Source organism: Oncorhynchus nerka, linkage group LG27 (assembly GCF_034236695.1).
Source record: "Oncorhynchus nerka isolate Pitt River linkage group LG27, Oner_Uvic_2.0, whole genome shotgun sequence".
Lineage (NCBI taxonomy): Eukaryota > Metazoa > Chordata > Actinopteri > Salmoniformes > Salmonidae > Oncorhynchus > Oncorhynchus nerka.
In genome coordinates, this window is record NC_088422.1 from 58,311,172 (window position 1) to 58,333,876 (window position 22,705).

The 22,705-nt window shown below is 41.6% G+C and overlaps 1 pseudogene; it reads right to left on the reverse strand.

Annotated features, from left to right (window-relative positions):
• LOC115112045 (neuron navigator 2-like) overlaps nucleotides 1-22,705 on the reverse strand; it is a 134,859-nt pseudogene that overhangs the window by 45,270 nt on the left and 66,884 nt on the right.

A 22,705-nucleotide genomic window follows, 5' to 3' on the forward strand; every position in this document is an offset into this window, starting at 1 on the left:
CCTGGACGGGCGCGCGTACTATAAACCCCATTAATCCGTCGCACTGCTAATGCATTCAAAGGCGGACAGTTTGTTTTATGGGGAATAAAGTGAAGGATGAGAAAAAGAGCCTTGAGAGGACGTTTCAGTCTGTCGTATACCCCGACAGTGTGTGTCAGCCACGGGCAGAAACAAACCAGATGTGTTTTTAGAAGTGCCCCATCATGAGAACTCTACTCTGCACCGCTACCGCCTCGAGACTAAATCTCCAAACTAACCCTGACCCCAAACCTGTGTGTGTGTGTGTGTGTGTGTTGTCATCTAAAGTATGTGTTTGGGCCTGGGCTGTGTGTGTGTACTGACTGAGCTGACTGTACACACAACCACTTTTTTTGGGCTGTCCCTCTGTAAACACCCCCTCTGGCCCCTCTCTACACAGGGAGGAGTGAGGGAGTCGGGAGGGGGGGGTAAGGTGGGAAAGGGGGAGGGCAGTTTGAACAGGACCCTGGGGATTGGGTGTGAGAATAGGGGAGGGAGTGAGGGAGAAATGGGAGAGAGATACAGGGTGATGGGGGGGGGAGTGAGGAAGTGAAATGAATGGGCGTGGGGGAGGGAGGGAGGGAGGGAGGGAGGGAGGGAGGGAGGGAGGGAGGTAGAGAATGGGGAGGCACGGGGCAAGAGAGAGGGTAAAGGAGCGGTGGAGAGGATCTCGGACGGGACAGGACTCAGTGTATTCCTTCTCCGGAGTTGTGTGGTGGCTAAATGACACAGCTGATCCCGCAGCGCAGAGAAGCGACACGACGACTGGACTGCAGGGTCAGGAATGCACCTCTTCCTCTAGTCTCTCTTTGATTCTCTCTTTCTCTTACTCACCCTAGCCTCATTTCTCATCTTTCGAGCTTGAGTAAACACATTTTACGTGTGACACAAACATGACCTAAAAACGACACGAAACGCATGTTACATTCTCACACAAACATCCCTTTCTCTCGCTCTCTCTGCTATGAGTCAACCGACTTACCCTGATCCATAAAAGGAATACGCCCAATACAGATGTGGGAGACACACCGCTGCACGCAGACACGCACACACGATCACAAACCGCACACACACTGATCGAAAGGACCCAGTGGGAGGCAGACATACAAGTGTGGAATTTCACATTGACAGAAGACACACACACACACCAGACCATACACACACCAGACCATACACACACACACACAGACCATACACACACACACCAGACCATACACACACACACACCAGACCATACACACACACACACCAGACCACACACACCAGACCACACACACACACCAGACCACACACACACACACACCAGACCATACACACACACACCAGACCATACACACACACACACCAGACCACACACACCAGACCACACACACACACACCAGACCATACATACACACACACACCAGACCATACATACACACACACACCAGACCATACACACCAGACCATACACACACACACCAGACCATAAACACACTGTGAACTACCTCATCTCATTTCTCCAGTCCTCACTTTAACTGGCTAAAGGGGACACAAGGTGTCTGTGTGTGTACGTGTCTGTACGTGTGTGTTTGTGTGTACTAAGTGTGGAGAATCACATTAATCCTGTTAAAAACATTAATCCGGCCATAAAGATCATCAAGGACAACAACCACCCGAGCCACTGCCTGTTCACCCCGCTATCATCCAGAAGGCGAGGTCAGTACAGGTGCATCAAAGCTGGGACCGAGAGACTGAAAAACAGCTTCTATCTCAAGGCCATCAGACTGTTAAACAGCCACCACTAACATTGAGTGGCTGCTGCCAACACACTGACTCAACTCCAGCCACTTTAATAATGGGAATTGATGGGAACTGATGTAAAATATATCACTAGCCACTTTAAACAATGCTACCTAATATAATGTTTACATACCCTACATTATTCATCTCATATGTATACGTATATACTGTACTCTATATCATCTACTGCATCTTTATGTAATACATGTATCACTAGCCACTTTAACTATGCCACTTTGTTTACATACTCATCTCATATGTATATACTGTACTCGATACCATTTACTGTATCTTGCCTATGCTGCTCTGTACCATCACTCATTCATATATCTTTATGTACATATTCTTTATCCCCTTACACTTGTGTGTATAAGACAGTAGTTTTGGAATTGTTAGTTAGATTACTTGTTGGTTATTTCTGCATTGTCAGAACTAGAAGCACAAGCATTTCGCTACACTCGCATTAACATCTGCTAACCATGTGTATGTGACAAATACAATTTGATTTGATTTGATCTGATCTTGGGTCCCACCACTCCGCACATTTTTACCCCCCCTTCAACAAAATGTCTATCAAACCCCCCCGTGAGGGAGAGGGGGTATCACTTACCCTTTACCACGTTACGCAGGCCGAGGGGGCAGGAGGGGCTCAGCAACCCCTCACAGCAGAATCCCAAACCAACCAGTTCAGGTTGTCCAACACGGTCTGTTACTCAGAACCAATATCCACATGGCAGTGGATGGAAGTTAGATTTTTTTTCTTCCCCACTCTCTCTCTCTCTCTCTCTCTCTCTCTCTCTACACTCTTCTGATCACACTTCCAAATAGAAGACAGCCACTGTGATGCAGTGGCCTGATGGCAGGCAGTCAGTATGTCCCAGGGCTGAGATCCCTGCCACTCTCTGTGGCACAGCAAGGCTCAACACCACTTCCCTGAGCACTAATCCAATAACAGTCAGCCAGCCGGAGACAAAGGCATAGACCATTACAACAGAGTGTGTGTGTGTGCGAGAGAGAGAGAGCGAAGGAGAACTGAAAACGTCCTCACTCTCCCTGTGTGTAAGAACCACACCCTCTATGTGTGTGTGTGTCCAGGGGCGAGGCAGGTGTGCTGGTGACAGAGGGAAAACCCAGGGGGAAGAAAGGGTCCATAGATGCACCAGTATCCATGGCTACAACTACATCAGTACACTCTCCTAGGAGTCTCTATCTCGCTCACACATACACACACACACACACACACGTCTCAGATTCTCCTCCTCCACGACAACTTGTTAAATCCTATTGTCTATCTTTCCCTTCTCTTTTTGTCAATTTAAGTTTCCTTCGCTATATTTCTCCCTCTTTGTCCCAGTTGTATCCTCTCTCTCTCTCTCTCTCTCTCTCTCTCTCTCTCTCTCTCTCTCTCTCTCTCTCTCTCTCTCTTTCTCTTTCTGACAGAGGGAAAGCCCAGGGGGAAGAGGGGGTCCATAGATGCACCAGTATCCATGGCTACAACTACATCAGTACACTCTCCTAGGAGTCTCTCTCTATCTGAATTATGACCTATGACCTGGTCTAATCCCATACCCTCCCACACACCGGAGAAGGCCAGGGTGTGTGTGCTCAGGAGTTCAGGGGCACTTCCGCAGCTGGGGTACGTGCGTGTGTGTTTGGGGGGGGGAATCAGTGACTTGGGCAAATAGTTCAGCTGAAAGCTCAATGTTCAAAGTGAAGCTCCAGATATCACACACTGTGTGGAGTTTAGACTCCTGTCGTCTTATCGACCGCGGGGTTGAGACTGCTCTGGTGTGTATGAATGCGTGCGTCTGTGTGTGTGTGTGTGTGTGCGCGTGGACTATGATGTTGAGACTGCTCTGGTGTGTGTGTGTATGAATGCGTGCGTCTGTGTGTGTGTGTGTGTGTGTGTGTGTGTGTGCGTGTACTATGATGTTGAGACTGCTCTAGTATGCCGCGAGCGTTTCAGAGCAGCGTTATATGTGATGACAAAGACACGTCACAGGGGAAACAGGAACGTGCTGCTCTTGCATAAAACATGGCTAAAGGGGATTTATAGCATTTTGCGTTACATGTATAAATCAAGACGTGTGTGTGTGTGTGTGTGTGTGTGTGTGTGTGTGTGTGTGTGTGTGTGTGTGTGTGTGTGAGAGAGACTGCGGAAGAGAGAGCCAGAGAGTAGCCTTGAAGCAGACAAAATGTGTGAGTGATCCTTTATCCATTCATCAGCTAATCAAACCAGTCAAACGTATCAAACCAATCAAACTAATCAAACTAATCAAACCAGTCAAACGTATCAAACCAATCAAACTAATCAAACTAATCAAACTAATCAAACCAGTCAAACGTATCAAACCAATCAAACTAATCAAACTAATCAAACTAATCAAACCAGTCAAACGTATCAAACCAATCAAACTAATCAAACTAATCAAACTAATCAAACCAGTCAAACGTATCAAACCAATCAAACTAATCAAACTAATCAAACCAGTCAAACGTATCAAACCAATCAAACTAATCAAACCAGTCAAACGTATCAAACGTATCAAACCAATCAAACTAATCAAACCAGTCAAACGTATCAAACGTATCAAACCAATCAAACTAATCAAACCAGTCAAACGTATCAAACTAATCAAACAAATCAAACTAATCAAACCAGTCAAACTAATCAAACCAGTCAAACGTATCAAACGTATCAAACCAATCAAACTAATCAAACTAATCAAACCAGTCAAACTAATCAAACCAGTCAAACTAATCAAACCAATCAACCTAATCAAACCAATCAAACTAATCAAACTAGTCAAATGAATCAAACCAGACAAACTAATCAAACTAATCAAACCAATCAAACTAATCAAACTAATCAAACCAATCAAACCAGTCAAACCAATCAAACCAATCAAACCAGTCAAACTAATCAAACCAATCAACCTAATCAAACCAATCAAACTAATCAAACTAGTCAAATGAATCAAACCAGACAAACTAATCAAACCAATCAAACCAGTCAAACTAATCAAACTAATCAAACCAATCAAACCAATCAAACCAGACAAACCAATCAAACCAGACAAACCAATCAAACCAGACAAACCAATCAAACCAGTCAAACCAATCAAACCAGTCAAATGAATCAAACCAGTCAAACGAATCAAACTTATGAAACCAGTCAAACTAATCAAACCAATCAAACCAGTCAAACCAGTCAAACTAATCAAACCAATCAAACCACAAACGAATCAAACCAGTCAAACCAGTCAAACTAATCAAACCAGTCAAACCAATCAATCCAGTCAAACCAATCAATCCAGTCAAACGAATCAAACAAATAAAACCAATCAAACCAGTCAAACCAATCAAACTAATCAAACCAGTCAAACGAATCAAACCAGACAAACTAATCAAACCAGTCACACTAATCAAACCAATCAAACCAGACAAACGAATCAAACCAGTCAAACGAATCAAACTTATCAAACCAGTCACACTAATCAAACCAATCAAACCAGTCAAACTAATCAAACCAATCAAACCAGACAAACGAATCAAACCAGTCAAACGAATCAAACCAGTCAAACGAATCAAACTTATCAAACCAGTCAAACTAATCAAACCAATCAAACCAATCAAACCAGTCAAACTAATCAAACCACAAACTAATCAAACCAGTCAAACCACAAACTAATCAAACCAGTCAAACCAGTCAAACGAATCAAACCAGTCAAACTAATCAAACCAATCAAACCAGTCAAACTAATCAAACCAGTCAAACTAATCAAACCACAAACTAATCAAACCAGTCAAACGAATCAAACCAGTCAAACTAATCAAACCAGTCAAACGTATCAAACCAATCAAACCAATCAAACCAGTCAAACTAATCAAACCAGTCAAACTAATCAAACCAATCAAACCAATCAAACCAATCAAACTAATCAAACTAGTCAAATGAATCAAACCAGACAAACTAATCAAACTAATCAAACCAATCAAACCAATCAAACCAATCAACCTAATCAAACCAATCAAACCAATCAAACTAATCAAACTAGTCAAATGAATCAAACCAGACAAACTAATCAAACCAATCAAACCAATCAAACCAGACAAACGAATCAAAACAGACAAACGAATCAAACCAGACAAACGAATCAAACCAGTCAAACGAATCAAACCAGTCAAACGAATCAAACTTATGAAACCAGTCAAACTAATCAAACCAATCAAACCAGTCAAACCAGTCAAACTAATCAAACCAATCAAACCACAAACCAATCAAACCAGTCAAACAAATCAATCCAGTCAAACTAATCAAACCAGTCAAACTAATCAAACCAGTCAAACCAATCAATCCAGTCAAACCAATCAAACAAATAAAACCAATCAAACCAGTCAAACCAATCAAACTAATCAAACCAGTCAAACGAATCAAACCAGACAAACTAATCAAACCAGTCACACTAATCAAACCAATCAAACCAGACAAACGAATCAAACCAGTCAAACGAATCAAACTTATCAAACCAGTCACACTAATCAAACCAATCAAACCAGACAAACTTATCAAACCAGTCACACTAATCAAACCAGTCAAACTAATCAAACCAATCAAACCAGACAAACTAATCAAACCAGTCACACTAATCAAACCAATCAAACCAGTCAAACTAATCAAACCAATCAAACCAGACAAACGAATCAAACCAGACAAACTAATCAAACCAGTCACACTAATCAAACCAATCAAACCAGACAAACGAATCAAACCAGTCAAACGAATCAAACTTATCAAACCAGTCACACTAATCAAACCAATCAAACCATTCAAACTAATCAAACCAATCAAACCAGACAAACGAATCAAACCAGTCAAACGAATCAAACCAGTCAAACGAATCAAACTTATCAAACCAGTCAAACTAATCAAACCAATCAAACCAGTCAAACTAATCAAACCACAAACTAATCAAACCAGTCAAACCACAAACTAATCAAACCAGTCAAACGAATCAAACCAGACAAACTAATCAAACCAGTCACACTAATCAAACCAATCAAACCAGACAAACGAATCAAACCAGTCAAACGAATCAAACTTATCAAACCAGTCACACTAATCAAACCAATCAAACCAGTCAAACTAATCAAACCAATCAAACCAGACAAACGAATCAAACCAGTCAAACGAATCAAACCAGTCAAACGAATCAAACTTATCAAACCAGTCAAACTAATCAAACCAATCAAACCAATCAAACCAGTCAAACTAATCAAACCACAAACTAATCAAACCAGTCAAACCACAAACTAATCAAACCAGTCAAACCAGTCAAACGAATCAAACCAGTCAAACTAATCAAACCAATCAAACCAGTCAAACTAATCAAACCAGTCAAACTAATCAAACCACAAACTAATCAAACCAGTCAAACGAATCAAACCAGTCAAACTAATCAAACCAGTCAAACGTATCAAACCAATCAAACCAATCAAACCAGTCAAACTAATCAAACCAGTCAAACTAATCAAACCAATCAAACCAGACAAACGAATCAAACCAGTCAAACTAATCAAACCAGTCAAACGAATCAAACTTATGAAACCAGTCAAACTAATCAAACCAGTCAAACCAGTCAAACTAATCAAACCAATCAAACCACAAACGAATCAAACCAGTCAAACCAGTCAAACTAATCAAACCAGTCAAACCAATCAATCCAGTCAAACCAATCAATCCAGTCAAACGAATCAAACAAATAAAACCAATCAAACCAGTCAAACCAATCAAACTAATCAAACCAGTCAAACGAATCAAACCAGACAAACTAATCAAACCAGTCACAAATCAAACCAATCAAACCAGACAAACGAATCAAACCAGTCAAACGACAAACTTATCAAACCAGTCACACTAATCAAACCAATCAAACCAGTCAAACTAATCAAACCAATCAAACCAGACAAACGAATCAAACCAGTCAAACGAATCAAACCAGTCAAACGAATCAAACTTATCAAACCAGTCAAACTAATCAAACCAATCAAACCAATCAAACCAGTCAAACTAATCAAACCACAAACTAATCAAACCAGTCAAACCACAAACTAATCAAACCAGTCAAACCAGTCAAACGAATCAAACCAGTCAAACTAATCAAACCAATCAAACCAGTCAAACTAATCAAACCAGTCAAACTAATCAAACCACAAACTAATCAAACCAGTCAAACGAATCAAACCAGTCAAACTAATCAAACCAGTCAAACGTATCAAACCAATCAAACCAATCAAACCAGTCAAACTAATCAAACCAGTCAAACTAATCAAACCAATCAAACCAATCAAACTAATCAAACTAGTCAAATGAATCAAACCAGACAAACTAATCAAACTAATCAAACCAATCAAACCAATCAAACCAATCAACCTAATCAAACCAATCAAACCAATCAAACTAATCAAACCAGTCAAATGAATCAAACCAGACAAACTAATCAAACCAATCAAACCAATCAAACCAGACAAACGAATCAAAACAGACAAACGAATCAAACCAGACAAACGAATCAAACCAGTCAAACGAATCAAACCAGTCAAACGAATCAAACTTATGAAACCAGTCAAACTAATCAAACCAATCAAACCAGTCAAACCAGTCAAACTAATCAAACCAATCAAACCACAAACCAATCAAACCAGTCAAACAAATCAATCCAGTCAAACTAATCAAACCAGTCAAACTAATCAAACCAGTCAAACCAATCAATCCAGTCAAACCAATCAAACAAATAAAACCAATCAAACCAGTCAAACCAATCAAACTAATCAAACCAGTCAAACGAATCAAACCAGACAAACTAATCAAACCAGTCACACTAATCAAACCAATCAAACCAGACAAACGAATCAAACCAGTCAAACGAATCAAACTTATCAAACCAGTCACACTAATCAAACCAATCAAACCAGACAAACTTATCAAACCAGTCACACTAATCAAACCAGTCAAACTAATCAAACCAATCAAACCAGACAAACTAATCAAACCAGTCACACTAATCAAACCAATCAAACCAGTCAAACTAATCAAACCAATCAAACCAGACAAACGAATCAAACCAGACAAACTAATCAAACCAGTCACACTAATCAAACCAATCAAACCAGACAAACGAATCAAACCAGTCAAACGAATCAAACTTATCAAACCAGTCACACTAATCAAACCAATCAAACCAGTCAAACTAATCAAACCAATCAAACCAGACAAACGAATCAAACCAGTCAAACGAATCAAACCAGTCAAACGAATCAAACTTATCAAACCAGTCAAACTAATCAAACCAATCAAACCAGTCAAACTAATCAAACCACAAACTAATCAAACCAGTCAAACCACAAACTAATCAAACCAATCAAACCAGTCAAACTAATCAAACCAATCAAACCAGTCAAACTAATCAAACCACAAACTAATCAAACCAGTCAAACGAATCAAACCAGTCAAACGAATCAAACCAGTCAAACTAATCAAACCAATCAAACTAATCAAACCAATCAAACCAGTCAAACTAATCAAACGAATCAAACCAGACAAACCAGTCAAACGAATCAAACCAGACAAACCAGTCAAACGAATCAAACCAGTCAAACTAATCAAACTAATCAAACCAGACAAACCAGTCAAACGAATCAAACCAGACAAACCAGTCAAACGAATCAAACCAGTCAAACTAATCAAACCAATCAAACCAGTCAAACGAATCAAACCAGTCAAACAAATCAATCCAGTCAAACCAGTCAAACCAATCAAACAAATAAAACCAATCAAACCAATCAAACCAGTCAAACTAATCAAACCAGTCAAACGAATCAAACAAATAAAACGAATAAATCCAGTCAAACCAGTCAAACGAATCAAACGAATAAAACCAATCAAACCAGTCAAACTAATCAAACTAATCAAACCAGTCAAACTAATCAAACAAATCAAACTAATCAAACCAGTCAAACCAATCAAACTAATCAAACCAGTCTAACTAATCAAACTAATCAAACCAATCAAACCAGTCAAACTAATTAAACCAATCAAATCAGTCAAACTAATCAAACCAGTCTAACTAATCAAACTAATCAAACCAATCAAACCAGTCAAACTAATTAAACCAATCAAACCAGTCAAACTAATCAAACTAATCAAACCAGTCAAACCAATCAAACCATTAAACCAATCAAACTAATCAAACCAATCAAAGCATCAAACCAATCAAACCATTAAACCATTAAACCAATTAAACCAATCAAACCAATCAAACAATTAAACTAATCAAACCAATCAAATCAATCAAACCAATCAAACTAATCAAACAATTAAACGAATCAAACCAATCAAATCAATCAAACCAATCAAACTAATCAAACAATTAAACTAATCAAACCAATCAATCAAAACCAATCAATCCATTCAAACAATTAAACTAATCAAACCAATCAAACAATCAAACGAATCAAGCTAGTCAAACCAAACTAACCAATCAATCCAATCAATCAATCAAATCAATCAAACCAACCAATCAATCAATCAAACCAATCAATCAAACTAATCAAACCAATCAAGCTAATCAAAACAATCAAACTAATCAAGCTAATCAAACCAATCAAACCAAAGTAAGTGCTTCAGAAAACACTGACTACAGACTTTGCCGTGTCCGATATTCACTACTCCAACCATAGATAAACACAGAATGTAGAAAACTGTCAGTAGCAGCGCCATCAGGTGCAAATACCACGGATAACAACCACACCCAGACACAAAGACACACCGATGATAGCATTGGGATAGCATTAGGATAGCATTGGGATAGCATTGGGATAGCATTAGGATAGCATTAGGATAGCATTAGGCCAGTAACAAACCCATCTTCTCCTCTTGCCTCACTATCCAAACACTCCTGGTATTCCAGACCAGAGCCCACGTGCTGCCGGAATCATGAGACTCTCAAAATTAACACCCCCGGAATACTTTGGAGGTTTGATATCGGATCTGATCCTAGTTTGCGACGTTACGTGAACAGTCTAAGCACGAGACACAGAGAAATGTTATTTGGGGGCACTGGGTTTAACACACACGCGCGCACAGTGTATTAGCACGCAAAAAGGCCTCCCTGGTTATCAGAGAAACCTGATCGGTGGTTCATGAAATGAAGAAGAGGAGAGAGGGAGAGAAATGAGAAAAGATTGTACATGTTTAGAGCCCGGAGCAAAACCACAGCATCCTCTTCGCTGGAGAGAGCGAAACAGACACCACACGAGAGAGAGAGAGGAGAGACAGAGGAAAGAGGAGGGAGAGAGAGAGAGAAAGAGAGGAGAGACAGAGGAAAGAGGGGGAGACAGAGGAAAGAGAGACCGAGGAAAGAGGAGGGAGAGACAGAGGAAAGAGGAAGGAGAGACCGAGGAAAGAGGAAGGAGAGACCGAGGAAAGAGGAAGGAGAGACCGAGGAAAGAGGAAGGAGAGACCGAGGAAAGAGGAGGGAGAGACAGAGGAAAGAGGAGGGAGAGACAGAGGAAAGAGGAGGGAGAGACAGAGGAAAGAGGAGGGAGAGACAGAGGAAAGAGGAGGGAGAGACAGAGGAAAGAGGAGGGAGAGACCGAGGAAAGAGGAGGGAGAGACCGAGGAAAGAGGAGGGGGAGACCGAGGAAAGAGGAGGGGGAGACCGAGGAAAGAGGAGGGAGAGACTGAGGAAAGAGGAGGGAGAGACAGAGGAAAGAGGAGGGAGAGACAGAGGAAAGAGGAGGGAGAGACCGAGGAAAGAGGAGGGGGAGACCGAGGAAAGAGGAGGGAGAGACAGAGGAAAGAGGAGGGAGAGACAGAGGAAAGTGGAGGGAGAGACAGAGGAAAGAGGAGGGAGAGCAAAAGGGAGAACGAAGATTCCTCTAAGGAGAGCGAAAAGAGAGGAAGAGAGAACGAGGGAGAGCGAGAGAGGAAGCGATTCTGTCCATCCGTTTTACTGCCAGGTGTAACCTTTACCAGAGAACCTCCCTACTTCTCAATTGCCCGAGAGGCCTAGTCAAGTCCAGACAGGTACGGAAATGGGCATTGGGGTTGCTGTGGGCTTCAGGGGGCTGGGGTGTTGAGAGGGTGCTGTAAATAACTGTAACTCCTTAGGCTGCACACACACACACACACACACACACACACACACACACACACACACACACACACCACAGAAAAGAGTGTCACACACATACACACTGCAGAAAAGAGTGTCTCTTTGTCTGGTTGGACAAAAGGAATTGAAATCAGCGGACGGATTGTCACAGTCGCGTTACTTCCTCGTTCTCTGGCCGCGAAATGAAATGAGAGCGGAAAGACACAAACACATTCCTCCGATCTGACACTCTCAGTCTGTTGTCGCTACGGGTCTGTGTAGTCCCGTAACTAAAAGGGAGTCTTTGGTGGCGACAGTGGCTCTTATTTGCATACATTTGAGAGTCAAAACAGTGGCAGTTGTAGTGACTGTCCCTTCGCCTCCTTCTGATTTGAGGTGTTGTTGTTCCTTTATCAGGAATCACAATACAAAATCATATTCTCACAAAAACCGGCGCATTCCTGGCGAGCTACAGAATATACCGGCTTTTGCTCCAACTCAGTAATGAAACACCGGATTCACGTTGTCAACGACAGCATTCATCAGTGCCTCGACGAGTTTGAATCATTCGTGTTAGTGCTGGGCTGAAACAAAAGCCTGCACATCTGTAGCTCTCCAGAACCAGGGTTGGAGTCCACTGCAGTAAATACTCTAGTTCTTGAGTCAGAATCTCCTGTCTTTAGGAGAATTTTCCAAACCCCCCCTGTGCACTATGACACTTTGAAGCCCGTGACCCCTTAGCCAGAGGTCACAAGGCTTTTATCCCATTGCCATGGTGATATTTGACACCCCAACCCCCAACCCTATCGCTGACTGGCCCATAACGGCAGACAAAGAAGCTGGTATTCATAGCAGCATCATAAAGACGTTAAAAGCTGATCTGTTTTATAGGTCTCCAGTCTAGTGGTCTACCACAGCCCGTTACAGAGCTGCCAACTAAGGAGCTGATCTGTTTTATAGGTCTCCAGTCCAGTGTTCTACCACAGCCCGTTACAGAGCGGCCAACTAATGAGCTGATCTGTTTTATAGGTCTCCAGTCCAGTGGTCTACCACAGCCCGTTACAGAGCGGCCAACTAAGGAGCTGATCTGTTTTATAGGTCTCCAGTCCAGTGGTCTACCACAGCCCGTTACAGAGCGGCCAACTAAGGAGCTGATCTGTTTTATAGGTCTCCAGTCCAGTGGTCTACCACAGCCCGTTACAGAGCTGCCTACTAAGGAGCTGATCTGTTTTATAGGTCTCCAGTCCAGTGGTCTACCACAGCCCGTTACAGAGCGGCCAACTAAGGAGCTGATCTGTTTTATAGGTCTCCAGTCCAGTGGTCTACCACAGCCCGTTACAGAGCTGCCTACTAAGGAGCTGATCTGTTTTATAGGTCTCCAGTCCAGTGGTCTACCACAGCCCGTTACAGAGCGGCCAACTAAGGAGCTGATCTGTTTTATAGGTCTCCAGTCCAGTGGTCTACCACAGCCCGTTACAGAGCGGCCAACTAAGGAGCTGATCTGTTTTATAGGTCTCCAGTCCAGTGGTCTACCACAGCCCGTTACAGAGCGGCCAACTAAGGAGCTGATCTGTTTTATAGGTCTCCAGTCCAGTGGTCTACCACAGCCCGTTACAGAGCGGCCAACTAAGGAGCTGATCTGTTTTATAGGTCTCCAGTCCAGTGGTCTACCACAGCCGTTACAGAGCGGCCAACTAAGGAGCTGATCTGTTTTATAGGTCTCCAGTCCAGTGGTCTACCACAGCCCGTTACAGAGCGGCCAACTAAGGAGCTGATCTGTTTTATAGGTCTCCAGTCCAGTGGTCTACCACAGTCCGTTACAGAGCGGCCAACTAAGGAGCTGATCTGTTTTATAGGTCTCCATCCAGTGGTCTACCACAGCCCGTTACAGAGCGGCCAACTAAGGAGCTGATCTGTTTTATAGGTCTCCAGTCCAGTGGTCTACCACAGCCCGTTACAGAGCGGCCAACTAAGGAGCTGATCTGTTTTATAGGTCTCCAGTCCAGTGGTCTACCACAGCCCGTTACAGAGCGGCCAACTAAGGAGCTGATCTGTTTTATAGGTCTCCAGTCCAGTGGTCTACCACAGCCCGTTACAGAGCGGCCAACTAAGGAGCTGATCTGTTTTATAGGTCTCCAGTCCAGTGGTCTACCACAGCCCGTTACAGAGCGGCCAACTAAGGAGCTGATCTGTTTTATAGGTCTCCAGTCCAGTGGTCTACCACAGCCCGTTACAGAGCTGCCAACTAAGGAGCTGATCTGTTTTATAGGTGTCCAGTCCAGTGGTCTACCACAGCCCGTTACAGAGCGGCCAACTAAGGAGCTGATCTGTTTTATAGGTCTCCAGTCCAGTGGTCTACCACAGCCCGTTACAGAGCGGCCAACTAAGGAGCTGATCTGTTTTATAGGTCTCCAGTCCAGTGGTCTACCACAGCCCGTTACAGAGCTGCCAACTAAGGAGCTGATCTGTTTTATAGGTCTCCAGTCTAGTGGTCTACCACAGCCCGTTACAGAGCTGCCAACTAAGGAGCTGATCTGTTTTATAGGTCTCCAGTCCAGTGTTCTACCACAGCCCGTTACAGAGCGGCCAACTAAGGAGCTGATCTGTTTTATAGGTCTCCAGTCCAGTGGTCTACCACAGCCCGTTACAGAGCGGCCAACTAAGGAGCTGATCTGTTTTATAGGTCTCCAGTCCAGTGGTCTACCACAGCCCGTTACAGAGCGGCCAACTAAGGAGCTGATCTGTTTTATAGGTCCCCAGTCCAGTGGTCTACCACAGCCCGTTACAGAGCTGCCAACTAAGGAGCTGATGCGGACTCTCTGTCAGGGCTCGTGAAACTTACACTGCAACTACACCCACACACACACACACCCACACACACAAGCAGGCTGCCACATGCAGACACAAACACACACACACTAGGCATAGTGAGATGCTCAGGTGTCAAATCCAACTCCCCATCTGCCCAAATCAGCTCCATTAACCCCCCAGTCATCTATTAAACTAGACTGATCTCATTTGAGACCCCGCCCCCCCCCCCCCCCCGCGCCACACACACACACTTTACCCTTAAGCCACTTCAGCCCTGCTATATTATGCTAACGCAGTTATCCCCCACTTTCCATCTCTCCCAATTAATGCAAACCAAAACCAGTAACCGCATTTATCAGACATTCCTTCAGGGGGGGGGCTTCTCCATATGTAGCCCCTACCCCCTCCCTCCTTTCCTTCCTCCAACCCTCCATCTCTCTGCATTTTTTCCCCAGAAAGGAGTGGAACGCTCTTTGAAGATCAGTCGGGACTACCAACAGAGAAAGACTACTGGCACAAGTATTAATGCACTATTAACAAAATAACATCCCTGATAGATTAAAGTAAAAAATAAACACTACACCGTTTTACACTACTGATTCTATGTCATACTATAAATACACACAACTGTAATGTCAGGACTCGGGCAACTCCAGAAGGCGTATTTTCGTCTGTTGTTGATTTACTTCTGTGTTTACTACAGTGTTGTAACGATATGCAAATGAGTTGTAGTCACAATGGTGTTTGTTCCTCACCGCCTGCCTCATGATGAATCTATAGCTGGGGTTCTAGGTGACCCATAGGACCTTCTCTCTCTCTCATCAACAACCAATATGAAAAAGCTTTCTCACACACACACACATCTTTCAGGGGTTTCTCTAAGACCTTAATGAAAGGTGAAGGGCAGAGGTGAGAAAGATATGAGCAGGGTGGTAGCGAGGCAAGGTCAAAAGGTCAAGATGGGCCAGTGCATGGTGAGAAGAGGAGAGATACTGGACGCTTTTATCCCTCACCTCTGGGGGTTAGGAGGTGAGGGAGGAGAGGGGAAGAGGTGAGGGCTTAGCATGAGAGAAGGAGGGGAAACAGAGGTCAAACGATGGAAGAACAGGAAATCACTCACACCTGCAGATTGAGAGGAGTTATTAGCTGCAGTCTTACTTCGCTTTACCAACCCAACAAAGAAACAACATCAATGGGGTTCGACTCCTTCATACAGGAGCCCTTTTCGGTCTCTCCCCCCCCCCCCCCCCCCCCCACCCCCCACACACACTCTATCTTAGTAGTGTAATGCCTCCATCCATTTCCCGCTGTCAATTATCCACATTAAACCCCTCCCTCCTTCTCTCTCCCTCCTTCTCTCTCCCTCCTTCTCCCTCTCTCCTTCTCCCTCTCTCCTTCTCTCTCTCTCTCTCCCTCTCTCCTTCTCTCTCTCTCTCCCAGAAAGAGGTCAAATTGCTTCCCTGTTATTATCTATTTCCAAGGTCACAAGGACACAAATTCAACCATTTTGTAACTTGACCCAATGTAAGGACATCTCCCAATGATGCAGGGAAATGGTCTGTGTGTGTGTGTGTGTGCCTGCGTGTGTGGGCATGGGTGCGTGTGTGTCGTGTCCTACCTGTCAGCGTCTCCCTGGCCCGTGGAGGTGTTGCGTTGGATGGTCTCTCGTACCGCCGCCATGCCGTCAGGTAGACGGTTGAGTCGCCGCGTGTACAGACTCAGACCGCCGTCCGTCATGTAGCTGAGAACAGAAAAGGGCAAGGGTCAACATTAGATAACGCAAGGTTTCCAAAGTCTAAGCTCACGTAAAAAGAAATATAAAAAAATAACACAACAATTAGTTTCACATCCCTTTTGACGGAATACAGTTGATCATGTCAGCAGCTTTCAAGCCGGGAAGAAGGAAACAGAGCCTGGACCAGCCCTTGGTCTAACACCCCAGAGAAAGCCAACAACTCCATCCCTTTCTGGGCTGGACAAACGAGACGGACGTTCCTTCCTGCTCGAAATAAAATCAACAAGGAGAGGAAAGGACATCCATCTTGTTTGTCCGTCCCAGGCACCCGTCTCCTCAATCAGGATGAAATGGCTGCTGGCCGACTGGACCGGGCACTAACTCCACACAACCGGGGCTCTGTGCACATGCACAGAAGAACAAAGACACACACACCAGTGCAGCTAGACCAGTACTTCCCCTACAGTCCCTAGATGTTTTCCCCGGTGCATTTTGGCACTCTTTTTTTTTCCAGATTTCAGTCTCGTTTTAGTCATTTTAACTCAAATATAATCAAATCTTAGTCACATTTTTGTCATCTGAATAACGATTTAGTGTGGTTATTGCCAAAATACAGAAAATAGCGGGCTATTTTAGGCAACTAACCAGCCTTTCGTTTTAGTAACGTAACATAAGTCCTGCTTCACTAAGCTTGTGATCCTAGCGCCAACAGTGCAGTAATATCTAACAGTTCACAACTCTGCTGGGTTTTTCCCGCTCAACAGTTTCCCGTGTGTATCAACAATGCTCTGCCACCCAAAGGACATCCAGCCAACTTGACATAACAGTGGGACGCACTGGTGTCAACATGGGCCAGCATCCATGTGGAACGCTTTCGACACCCCGTTGAGTCCACGCCCCGATGAATTGTGGCTGTTGGAGGGGTTGCAAACTCAATGTTAGGAAGGTGTTCCTAATGTTTGGTAAACTCCGTTGTAGGGACGACACTAAACCTTCCACACAACCACTGGCTGTACACATACAGTACACCTCATACATATACTAACTGTACAATACCAGGGAGTCAGAGCAGCGTAGCCTAGTGGTTAGAGTGTTGAACTTGCAACCGAAAGGTTGCAAGTTCAAATCCCAGAGCTGACAAGGTACAAATCTGTCGTTCTGCCCCTGAACAAAGCAGTTTAACCCACTGTTCCTAGGCCGTCATTGAAAATAAGAATTTGTTCTTAACTGACGTGCCTAGTTAAATAAAGGTAAAATAAATAAATAAAAATAACCAATCCTGAGGAGAGTCACAGGAACTGAACCAACCAATGTGGTGTAAAAAATAGCGCTTTGCCTGTGCATAGACAGGCCATTGTTTTCATATCGTGTATGGTGAAGACACAAACTGCAGAAGGAGCAAAGACACAGAATAACGCACAGAGATGCATTGTCAACGTCCCACTAAAGGCTCTATCAACACACTGCCCTGAACACTTAACGCTCTTGTTTTTTGTATGACCTTTCTACAAGCTCTCTATCACATATCTACAACCTCTCTTCAACCTCTCTATCACATATCTACAACTTCTCTATCACATATCTACAACCTCTCTTCAACCTCTCTATCACTTATCTACAACTTCTCTATCACATATCTACAACCTCTCCTCAACCTCTCTATCACATATCTACAACCTCTCTATCACATATCTACAACTTCTCTTCAACCTCTCTATCACATATCTACAACTTCTCTATCACATATCTACAACTTCTCTTCAACCTCTCTATCACATATCTACAACTTCTCTATCACAAATCTACAACTTCTCTATCACATATCTACAACTTCTCTACAACTTCTCTATCACATATCTTCAACCTCTCTATCACATATCTACAACTTCTCTTCAACCTCTCTATCACATATCTACAACTTCTCTATCACATATCTACAACCTCTCTTCAACCTCTCTATCACATATCTACAACCTCTCTTCAACCTCTCTATCACATATCTACAACTTCTCTTCAACCTCTCTATCACATATCTACAACTTCTCTATCACATATCTACAACCTCTCTTCAACCTCTCTATCACATATCTACAACTTCTCTTCAACCTCTCTATCACATATCTACAACTTCTCTTCAACCTCTCTATCACATATCTACAACCTATCTATAACATATCTTCAACCTCTCTATCACATATCTACAACCTCTATCACATATCTTCAACCTCTCTATCACATATCTACAACCTCTCTATCACATATCTACAACCTCTCTATCACATATCTACAACCTCTCTATAACATATCTACAACCTCTATCACATATCTTCAACCTCTCTATAACATATCTTCAACCTCTCTATAACATATCTTCAACCTCTCTATAACATATCTTCAACCTCTCTATCACATATCTACAACTTCTCTTTAACTTCTCTATGACATATCTACAACCTCTATCACATATCTACAACTTCTCTTCAACCTCTCTATCACATATCTACAACTTCTCTATCACATATCTACAACTTCTCTACAACTTCTCTATCACATATCTACAACTTCTCTACAACTTCTCTATCATATATCTACAACTTCTCTACAACTTCTCTATCACATATCTACAACCTCTCTTCAACCTCTCTATCACATATCTACAACTTCTCTTCAACCTCTCTATCACATATCTACAACTTCTCTATCACATATCTACAACTTCTCTACAACTTCTCTATCACATATCTACAACTTCTCTACAACTTCTCTATCACATATCTACAACCTCTCTATCACATATCTACAACTTCTCTATCACATATCTACAACTTCTCTTCAACCTCTCTATCACATATATACAACTTCTCTATCACATATCTACAACCTCTCTTAAACCTCTCTATCACATATCTACAACTTCTCTTCAACCTCTCTATCACATATCTACAACTTCTCTATCACATATCTACAACCTCTCTTCAACCTCTCTATCACATATCTACAACTTCTCTATCACATATCTACAACCTCTCTTCAACCTCTCTATCGCATATCTACAACTTCTCTTCAACCTCTCTATCACATATCTACAACTTCTCTATCACATATCTACAACTTCTCTTCAACCTCTCTATCACATATCTTCAACCTCTCTATCACATATCTACAACTTCTCTTCAACCTCTCTATCACATATCTACAACTTCTCACATATCTACAACCTCTCTTCAACCTCTCTATCACATATCTACAACCTCTCTTCAACCTCTCTATCACATATCTACAACTTCTCTTCAACCTCTCTATCACATATCTACAACTTCTCTATCACATATCTACAACCTCTCTTCAACCTCTCTATCACATATCTACAACTTCTCTTCAACCTCTCTATCACATATCTACAACTTCTCTTCAACCTCTCTATCACATATCTACAACCTATCTATAACATATCTTCAACCTCTCTATCACATATCTACAACCTCTATCACATATCTTCAACCTCTCTATCACATATCTACAACCTCTCTATCACATATCTACAACCTCTCTATCACATATCTACAACCTCTCTATAACATATCTACAACCTCTATCACATATCTTCAACCTCTCTATAACATATCTTCAACCTCTCTATAACATATCTTCAACCTCTCTATAACATATCTTCAACCTCTCTATCACATATCTACAACTTCTCTTTAACTTCTCTATGACATATCTACAACCTCTATCACATATCTACAACTTCTCTTCAACCTCTCTATCACATATCTACAACTTCTCTATCACATATCTACAACTTCTCTACAACTTCTCTATCACATATCTACAACTTCTCTACAACTTCTCTATCATATATCTACAACTTCTCTACAACTTCTCTATCACATATCTACAACCTCTCTTCAACCTCTCTATCACATATCTACAACTTCTCTTCAACCTCTCTATCACATATCTACAACTTCTCTATCACATATCTACAACTTCTCTACAACTTCTCTATCACATATCTACAACTTCTCTACAACTTCTCTATCACATATCTACAACCTCTCTATCACATATCTACAACTTCTCTATCACATATCTACAACTTCTCTTCAACCTCTCTATCACATATATACAACTTCTCTATCACATATCTACAACCTCTCTAAACCTCTCTATCACATATCTACAACTTCTCTTCAACCTCTCTATCACATATCTACAACTTCTCTATCACATATCTACAACCTCTCTTCAACCTCTCTATCACATATCTACAACTTCTCTATCACATATCTACAACCTCTCTTCAACCTCTCTATCGCATATCTACAACTTCTCTTCAACCTCTCTATCACATATCTACAACTTCTCTATCACATATCTACAACTTCTCTTTAACCTCTCTATCACATATCTACAACCTCTCTATCACATATCTACAACTTCTCTTCAACCTCTCTATCACATATCTACAACTTCTCTATCACATATCTACAACCTCTCTTCAACCTCTCTATCACATATCTACAACTTCTCTTCAACCTCTCTATCACATATCTACAACTTCTCTTCAACCTCTCTATCACATATCTACAACCTATCTATAACATATCTTCAACCTCTCTATCACATATCTTCAACCTCTATCACATATCTACAACCTCTCTATCACATATCTACAACCTCTCTATAACATATCTACAACCTCTATCACATATCTTCAACCTCTCTATAACATATCTTCAACCTCTCTATAACATATCTTCAACCTCTCTATCACATATCTACAACTTCTCTTTAACTTCTCTATAACATATCTACAACCTCTATCACATATCTACAACTTCTCTTCAACCTCTCTATCACATATCTACAACCTCTCTATCACATATCTACAACCTCTCTATCACATATCTACAACCTCTCTATAACATATCTACAACCTCTATCACATATCTACAACTTATCTTCAATCTCTCTATAACATATCTACAACCTCTATCACATATCTACAACCTCTCTATAACATATCTACAACCTCTATAACATATATACAACCTCTATATCACATATCTACAACCTCTCTATAACATATCTACAACCTCTCTATCACATATCTACAACCTCTCTATCACATATCTACAACCTCTCTATCACATATCTACAACCTCTATCACATATCTACAACTTACCTTCAACCTCTCTATAACATATCTACAACCTCTATCACATATCTACAACTTCTCTTCAACCTCTCTATCACATATCTACAACCTCTATAACATATCTACAACCTCTCTATAACATATCTACAACCTCTATCACATATCTACAACTTCTCTTCAACCTCTCTATAACATATCTACAACCTCTATCACATATCTACAACCTCTCTATAACATAGCCACAATCTCTCTATCACATATCTACAACCTCTCTATCACATATCTACAACCACTATCACATATCTACAACCACTATCACATATCTACAACTCCTCTTCAACCTCTCTATCACATATCTACAACCTCTATCACATATCTACAACCTCTATCACATATCTACAACTTCTCTTCAACCTCTCTATAACATATCTACAACCTCTCTATAACATATCTACAAACTCTCTATAACATATCTACAACCTCTATCACATATCTACAACCTTCAACCTCTCTATAACATATCTACAACCTCTCTATAACATATCTACAACCTCTCTATAACATATCTACAACCTCTCTATCACATATCTACAACTTCTCTACAACCTCTCTATAACATATCTACAGCCTCTCTATAACATATCTACAACCTCTCTATCACATATCTACAACTTCTCTACAACCTCTCTATAACATATCTACAACCTCTCTATCACATATCTACAACTTCTCTACAACCTCTCTATAACATATCTACAGCCTCTCTATAACATATCTACAACCTCTATCACATATCTACAACTCCTCTTCAACCTCTCTATCACATATCTACAACCTCTATCACATATCTACAACATATCTACAACCTTTCTATCACATATCTACAACCACTATCACATATCTACAACCACTATCACATATCTACAACTCCTCTTCAACCTCTCTATCACATATCTACAACCTCTATCACATATCTACAACCTCTATCACATATCTACAACTTCTCTTCAAACCTCTCTATAACATATCTAACATATCAA